The 6,270-nt window shown below is 34.4% G+C and overlaps 1 non-coding gene across 1 annotated transcript; it reads right to left on the bottom strand.

The window, feature by feature from the left end:
- Positions 1–1,731: 1,731 nt before the first annotated feature.
- On the bottom strand, positions 1,732–1,838 carry LOC132007907 (U6 spliceosomal RNA). The gene has a single exon (XR_009401462.1). It is a non-coding gene; the product is annotated as a U6 spliceosomal RNA (small nuclear RNA).
- Between the last annotated feature and the right edge of the window lie 4,432 nt (positions 1,839–6,270).

Below are 6,270 nucleotides of genomic sequence, written 5' to 3'. Positions count from 1 at the left end.
GCATGGCATGTTTTTCCATTTCTTTGTGCCCTCTTCAATTTCTTTCATAAGTGTTCTATAGTTTACAGAATATAGATTTTTTACTACTTTGGTTAGATTTATTCCTAGATATCTTATGGGTTTTGGTGCAAATGTAAATGGGATCAATTCCTCGATTTCTCTTTCTGCTGCCTCATTATTGGTGTATAGAAATGTAACAGATCTCTGTATGTTTATTTTGTATCCTGTGACTTTACTGAATTTGTGTATCAGTTCTAGCAAATTTTTGTTGGAGTCTTCCAGGTTTCCTTTATAGTATATCATGTCATCTGCAAATAGTGAAAGTTTGACTTCTTTCTTGCCAATTTGGATTCCCTTTAATTCTTTTTGTTGTCTGATTACTGAGACTGAGATTTCTAGTTCTCTAATAACTAATAATGGTGAGAGTAGACATCCCCGTCTTGTTCTTGACTGTAGAAGAAAAGCTCTCAGTTTTTCCCCACTGAGAATGATATTACCTCTGGGTTTTTCATATATGGTCTTTATGATGTTGAAGTAATTGTTGAGGGTTTTTTATTATCATGAATGGATATTGTACTTTGTCAAATGCTTTTTCTGCTTCTATTGAAAGGATCCTATGGTTCTTATCCTATTTTTTATTAAGGTGTATATCACATGGATTGATTTGCAAATATTGAACCATCCTCTTAGCCCAGGGATAAATCCCACTTGATCATGCTGAATGATTCTTTTCATGTACAGTTGGATTCAATTTGCCAGTATTTTGTTGAGAATTTTTACATCCATGTTCATCAGGGATATTGGCCTATAGTTCTCTTTTTTAGTGGAGTCTTTGTCTGGTTTTTGAATCAAGGTAATGCTGGCCTCATAGAATGGATTTGAAAGTATTCCTTCCATTTTGACTTTTTTTGAATAGTTTGAGAAAAATAGGTATTAACTCTTCTTTACGTGTTTGGTATAGGGTGCTTGTGTGGCTCAGTCACTTAAGTGTCTGCCTTCGGCTTAGGTCATGATCCCAGGGTCCTGGGATTTAGTCCCACATTGGGCTTGGAGTCTGTTTTTCCCTCTGACCCTCTCCACCACTCATGCTCACTGTCTCTCTCTCTCTCTCTCAAAAAATAAATAAATGAAATATTTTTTTTTAAATAAATATTTGGTAGAATTCACCTGTGAAGACATGTGGCTCTGGACTTTTGTTTGTTGGGAGTTTCTTGATTACTGATTCAGTTTCTTTTCTGGGTTTTGGTCTGTTCAAATTTTCTATTTCTTCCTGTTTCAGTTTTGGTAGCTTATTTCTAGGAATTTATCCATTTCTTCCAGGTTGTCTGATTTGTTGGCATATAATTTTTCATAATATTCTCTTATAATTGTTTGTATTTCTGTGGCATTGGTTGTTATTTCTCCTCTTTCATTTGTGACTTTATTTGTTTGGGTCCTTTATGTGTGCTTTTTGATAAATCTATTTTTTTTCCCAAAGAACCAGCTCCTGATTTCATTGGTCTGTTCTCCTGTTTTTAGTTACTATATCATTTGTTTCTGTGCCAAACATTATTATTTCCCTTATTCTGCTCCTTTAGGCTTCATTTGTTTTCTTTTTCTAGTTACATAGGTATAACGGTTAGGTTGTTTATTTAATTATTTCTTGCTTCTTGAAGTAGACCTGTATTGCTATATACTTCCCTCTTAGGAGTGTTTTCGCTGAATCCCAAAGGTTTTGACCATTATGTTTTCAAAAATATGGAATGCTTCACAAATTTGCATGTCATTCTTTCATAAGGGTCATGCAAATCTTCTCTGTATTGTTCCAATTTTAGTATATGGGCTGCCAAAACAAGCACTTAACAAAAAATTTTTTAAAAGCAAAAAAAGGAAAGTAGACTTTATTTAAGAATGACTTTACATTTACACTAAAATTGAGAATATAGTGCAGAGTTCCCATATATCATTTCACATGGTTCTCCTATTATTAACAGCTTATGTTATTATGATACATTCTTTGTAATTAATGAACCAATATTAATGTTCTATCTTTAACTGAAGTACATAGCTTATTCAAATTTCCTTAGTTTTTACCTAATGTATTTCTGCTCCAGGACCCTATTCAGTATTCTACATTATGTTTATTGTTGTGTTCCCTTAGGTTTCTCTTGGCAGTGAAAATTCCTCAGATTTCTCATATTGATGGTGACCTTGGCAGTTTTAAAGCATATTGGCGAAGTGTTTTGTTGAATACCCTTTTATTGAAATTTTTTATAATTTTAAAACTATGATTAAACTAGGATTGTGGCTTTTCTTTTTTAAGGAATACAACATAGGTAAGTTGCCACTTCATATCAAAAATAAATACTCTCAATATGATTTATCACTATTGATACTGACATTGATCACTTAGCTAAGGTAGAATTTGTCAAATTTCTCCACTGGAAAATTGTCCTTTGTCCCTAGCCTCCTTAATATACTGTATTTTGGAAAAGGAATTCATTTCAGTCAGCAGACTGTATTTCAGGCATAGGGATTTGTGCTTTCCTTCTTTTAGTGCAAAGTATCTACACTTTGATTATCTAAAAGTTATTTAGAATTTTTATGCAAGAAAAATTATGTTCTCTTTTAGTTCATTGAGGATCTTTATGACAGTCATTTTGAATTCTTTGGTAACTCATATATCTCCATTTCTTTAGTGTGAATTTCTGGAGATTTATTTTGTTCCTACAACTTGGCCATACTTCCCTGTTTCTTTGTATGTCTTGTTATCTTTCATTGGGACTTGAGCATTTGAAAAAATAGCCACTTCACCTAGTTTTTACAGTCTAACTTTGTATAAGGATGACCTTCACCAATAAGCCTACCTTGATATTCTGGAGGCCTCTCAATCCTTCTCTGGGAGTGCATTTTTTCTGGGTTCGTATGCATGATCTCATAGTTGAAGAGGCTTCCCAGTTTCTACTCAGGAACTTTCCCAGATGACTCTTTGTACTCCTAGAGTTTTGAAGCTATTGTAGCAAGCTGTAGCACATGAGCTCTACCTAGTGTCTATCCTCAGTACTGTAGATTATTTGGGGTTAGACCTTGAAGTGATTATCTTTGTTCTCAGCAGCCCTCAACCTGGTGCCAATTCCTGTCAGTGTTTTGATTCATGTAAGAGAACCCCAGTCCCTAATGCAACCCACTGAAGTCAGAATGTTGGTTGTGCCTTTTACTCTTTTCTTTCCCTCCCTGGAAAGAAGCCACATTGTGCTGTACCAAAGGTGTGAGCTTTGGTGAGTAACTACCAGCAATTTTCTGATTACCTTCAATGTGGTTCTTCTTGGGCGTATGTTGGCCTGTAGTTCTGGAGCTTTGTAACTGGTTTTCATGAATGCAATCAATCTGTGCAATGTTATGTTCATGTATCCATGGGGTAAGGAGGATCTGGGGCTTTCTGTTCTGCCATCTTGGTGACAATACTCCACTAACATTCTTTTAATGGCGACTGGAGATATGTATTGGGATTTTGCTGAATTTGTAGATTATTTTGAAGAGAATGTATAACTTCATAAGTTTTTCCTCATGTCATCCATCAGATATTCATAGTTCATTTGTAATGCATAAATGGCAATAATTATGATCTTGAAATTCGTGAAACTGCCCTCTCATTTCCTAAAGAAATGGAAAACTTTAGATTTCTCCCTTATATTCTAAATATAAATCTGTGAATAAATACAAGTAACTATTCCAGTTAACAAGTTTTCCACAATAAGAGCTCAATTTTGCTATTCTTTAATTAAAAATAAACCATTACAGAGAATTTCAGTTCTGCCAAAGTGAAGTTGCCCCACTTTTCCTAGGACCTACCTATAATAGAAAAAAATCTCTGGACATAACAAGACAAAAAAGCATAGGAAGACTCTGAAAGGAATTAAAAAAATAAGAAGGCAGACTACAAAGTTGCCTATAGACTTAAGGAACAACACAGTAGTAAGTTCCCTTGGTTTCCTTGATGTATATCCTGGACAGGGCATTTCATAACACTTGAAAATAAACCTACCAAAAGGCAAATGAAAAAAAATCCAAAAAAGCCTGTTCTCCTTAGTGAAAGGACTGCAGAAAGAATGATATAACAATAGAAAACATTTTGGCAATATCTGTCCTATTCCAACCAAACACCAATGGTAAAACAGTACTCCTCCCACCATGGTTTCAGTAGATTAGAGTAAGTCAATAGGTCCCATCCTGCCCTTGCCCCGACAGAAGTAGGCATCAGCATTCAAATTTCCCCACCTGCCTCTAGCAGTATCACAGGAGCACAGCAGAGATTTCTGATAGTATCCGAGGGGCACGGCAGGGAGGTAATCTTCTATTCCTCATCTGGCAGAAGCTGGCAGTGCTCTGGTTCTCTAGCAATGGTAGTATTAACAGGTTCCAGCAGCCATTTAATTCTCTACCCCCACACAACATCAATGAGACTGAACAAGGTGATACAAGTTGGAACCATTTGGCAAGCCACTTTACCCCCAGTAGGAAGCTGAGACTTCTCCTTCATCTAGCATCAGCAAGACCACATAAGGGAAGGTAACATGAGATGGACCTAGTCATTATTCTGCCCATCCTCTGCCAATATCAGTTTGGAAGTGTTCCTTCTTTTTAAATTTTTTTTTTAGAAGCATTTAAGATTGGTGTTAGTTATCCTTTAACAGTTCAGGAGAATTCACCAGTGAAGCTGTCTGCTCCTGGGTTTTTCTTTGTTTTTGATTACTGAATCAGTCTCCTTACTCATTGTTGCTCCCTTCACATTTTCTATTTATTCATGATTCAGTCTTGATAGGTTGTATGTTCCTATGAATTTATCCATTTCTAATAGATTATCCAATTTGTTGGTATTTAATTGTTCATAATAACCTCTCACAATCCTTTTTATTTCTGTGGCATCAGTTATTATGTCCTCTTTTGCATTTCTGATCTTATTTAAGTCGTCTCTCTTTTTTTCTCAGTTAGTCAAACTAAGGGTTTGTCCATTTTGTTTATCTTTCCAAAAAATTAATTCAGGTTTTTTTTTTAACTTTTTCTAGTGTTTTTCTATTTTCTATTTCATTTAATTCTGCTCTGATCTTTATTATTTTCTTTCACCTGATGACTTTGGGCTTAGTTTGTTCTTATTTTTCTAATTCCTTGAGAAGTGATGTTGGGTTGTTCATACAGGAGATTTTCCCTTTTTTAATGTAAGGAATCACTGTAAAATTCCCTCTTAGTAATGCTTTTGCTGCATACCAGAAATTTTGCTACAAGTGAAAAGGCAATTTAAGAATGTGAGATATTCAAAAACTATATATCTGATAAAAGCTTAATATCCAAAATATATAGGGAAGTCCTACATTCAGTAGCAAAAACAAAACAAAACAAAAAAAAATTACCTTCAGTTTCACCTTCAGTTATATGTAATCAACTGCTGTCCAGAAGCAGATGATCCTCAACAGTAGCAGTAATACTACATCACAGTAGTAGTCTAATATTACATCACAAGACCTACATCACTCAACCTCATTTTGTCTTGTCACATAGGCATTTTATCATCTCACATCATTACAAGAAGATATTTTGAGAAAGGGAGAGTACATTACCATCACATTTATTACAGTTTATTGGTATAATTATTCTATTTTATTATTAGTTGTCGTTAGTCTCTTACCATGCTTAATTTATAAATTAAACTTTATTGTAGGTATGTATATATAGGGAAAATGTAGTATATGTAGGGTTCAGTACTATCGGAAGTTCCAAATATCCCCTGGGATCTTGGGATGTATAAGGGAAGATATTGAAACCCAATTTAGAAATGGAAAAAGGACTTAAATAGACATCTCTTTTTAAAGAAGTCATTCAAATGATCACCAGGTATATGAAAAAAGTACTCACCATCACTTATCATGAGGGAAATGTAAAATCAAAACCACAATTAAATATCATCTTACTCCTGTTAGGATGACTATCTTTTAAAAAAGAGATACCAAGTGTTGGCAAGGATGTAAAGAAATGAAACCCTTGTACACTGTCAGTGGGAATGTAAAATGATGCCAATGCTATGTAAAATAGTATGAAGGTTTCTCAAAAACCTAAAAATAGAACTATCATACATCCAAAAATTTCACTTCTGTGTATTTATCTGAAGGAAATGAAATCAGGATTTCAAAGAGATATCTGCACCCACATGTTCATTGACGCATTATTCACAATAGTCAAGAAAGGGAAACAACATAAATGTCCATTGACAGAAGAATATATCAAGAAAATGTGGTA

Source organism: Mustela nigripes, chromosome X (genome assembly GCF_022355385.1).
Source record: "Mustela nigripes isolate SB6536 chromosome X, MUSNIG.SB6536, whole genome shotgun sequence".
NCBI classification, from domain to species: domain Eukaryota; kingdom Metazoa; phylum Chordata; class Mammalia; order Carnivora; family Mustelidae; genus Mustela; species Mustela nigripes.
The sequence above is the reverse complement of the archived record's forward strand: the minus strand, read 5'-3'. Positions and strand labels throughout refer to the sequence as shown.